Source organism: Abramis brama (assembly GCF_963993115.1).
Source record: "Abramis brama genome assembly, chromosome: 15".
Classification (NCBI taxonomy): domain Eukaryota; kingdom Metazoa; phylum Chordata; class Actinopteri; order Cypriniformes; family Leuciscidae; genus Abramis; species Abramis brama.
In genome coordinates, this window is record NC_139977.1 from 37,266,974 (window position 1) to 37,269,219 (window position 2,246).

At 33.0% G+C, this 2,246-nt stretch overlaps 1 long non-coding RNA gene across 1 annotated transcript; it reads left to right on the forward strand.

Annotated features, from left to right (window-relative positions):
* Positions 1–452: 452 nt before the first annotated feature.
* LOC311098108 lies at positions 453–1,709 on the forward strand. Its single transcript, XR_014609363.1, has 3 exons — positions 453–532; positions 1,415–1,467; positions 1,571–1,709. It is a non-coding gene; the product is annotated as an uncharacterized lncRNA (long non-coding RNA).
* The last annotated feature ends 537 nt before the right edge of the window (positions 1,710–2,246 follow it).

The following is a 2,246-nucleotide window of genomic DNA, read 5'->3' on the forward strand; positions in this document are numbered from 1 at the left end:
AATTTCAGAAAATCGCATGTAGCCTCTTTAATTATACATCCTGAAACTGATCTAATGTCACATTCTGTATACATATCCGGGTTTATAGTTGACAGAGGGTGTGTGTGTGTGTGTGTGTGTGTGGGTGGGGGGGTTAAAAAACTCTCAAGCTCAGACTGCACAAACAGAGATCTCAGAGCTGCAGAGGAGATTCTTTTTACAAGGTTAAAATTACTTTATTATTTTAAAAAATGCATTGAAATCTCAAAATGCAACTGAAATGTAAATCTGTATTGCAATGAATAAATAAAATGAAACTTTAACTCTTACATTGCACCTCTATTGTCTGCAACAGATAATGCACAAACAGAATTTAAGAGAAATTAATGCATGGCAGAAGATCTGTGGAGAATCACAAACTGCAGAAGAATTGAATATCAGGACCAGAGAGAAATGACAAAGATAGATGATAAGACACAAACTGCTGATCCGGGACAGAAAAGGAGTCCGAGACTAGTCAGATGGAAGAGCATTAACAGTGGAAAACCAAACTGTGAATATTTAAGATAAAACACGGTTACACATATTTCATATTCCTGCAATACCGGCTGCAGTTCCAGGACTGCATTTCTATAGTGCCACTAGCTAATGCTACTCCAACAGAGGAGACCTGACTCAGACGTCAAGCAAACTGATCCAAAGACTAGACCTGCGGATAAATGATTCATTTTTTTTTATTATCTTTCCACCTTATTTTTAACGTAAGAGTGTGTGTGACCATTTTAATCTTGAATGTGCAAGACTTTGGGTGTCAGCAGTCTCCAGTTATTATTGAGCAAAAACAGTTAATTCAACTGCTGGATGTTGGCATTCATTTTCAAGATATTTTAATTTATTAACATACTCATAAACACAATTGTTTGTAGCGCAATTGTTTTAAAGTTTACTGCACTTTAAGTGTGTCCCACATCAGATGGAACTGAAAATATTCTCTTTCCAAGAAAACTGAATTTAATACCAGAATAGTTGCTCATCTATTGAAACAAATTATGTTAAATACTTGTTACCAATGGATATGTTTAAGGGTTAGGACAATATATCAATTAAATACAATTAAACAACTAAATCATTCTTGATGAAAAATGAAATACAGACTTTAATAGTAAGTGCTATAAAATAGTTTAAACTGCTAATACATATAAACAACTATAGGATCCTAGAAATGCAGTCCTGAAACTGCAGCCGCTGGCATTGCAGGAATACCATTTAAAATATAATTTAAAGTCAACGTGAAGTTATCTTCTCTGGTGTCTGAATGTGTCAAATCAATAAAGGTGTGTAAAGTATATCAACAAAGTTTAATAAAGTAAATCAACTTTACTATTCATCCACTTATATAAAACTATAATCAGACGTTTCTGTTTTTACTGTCAAGTTTCTCAAGATCCAGAGTTTCATTCGGATGTTTCAGAGAGATTTACAGAAGAGGTGACACACACTAATCACATACACAAACTAAACAGAGTAAATTATACTTTACTGACAGTAACTGTGTGTGTTAAAGTTCTGAGAGTGTGTTCTCTTCAAACAGGTGCAGTGCCTTTTACCTGATCAGCAAAATATTTCTAAATATTCAGTCACTGCAAAAGTGATTGTTTTATATTGTTTATTTTTTAGCATTATTATAGACATTATACAAATATTATATATCTATATAATCAACCGATATCATGTTCATAGTTAAGACAGACACTGTTACAGAATAAGATGTGTATAAATGGGTTTTAAAATTCTGTCATTAATTACTCAGCGTTTCCCTCATGTCGTTCCAAACCGTAAGACTTTCATCCATCTTCAGGACACAAATGAAGATCTTTTTGATGAAATCTGAGATTTCTCTTCCTCCATTGATTGATACGCAACTACTCTGACGCTTCAAAAAGTTCATAAAGAGATACAGTAGTAAAACTAATCCATATGAAATGAGCGGTTTAGTCCAAATTTTCATTAAAAATATCTTCATTTGAGTTTCAAAGATGAGCGGAAGTCTTACGAGTTTGAAGAGACTGTTTGATACATTAGTAAAACAGTAATTGTTGCTGTATTATGGTTTTTTTTAACTATTCAAACATTTCATAGTTATGAAAACATATGTATGTATGTATATGATTAATTGCAAGTAGACTGGGATACAAAACACAGGAGAGAAACAAACAGACAGATCTACAGTATCAAACTAAACACATAACACCTCAAGCACAAAGGTC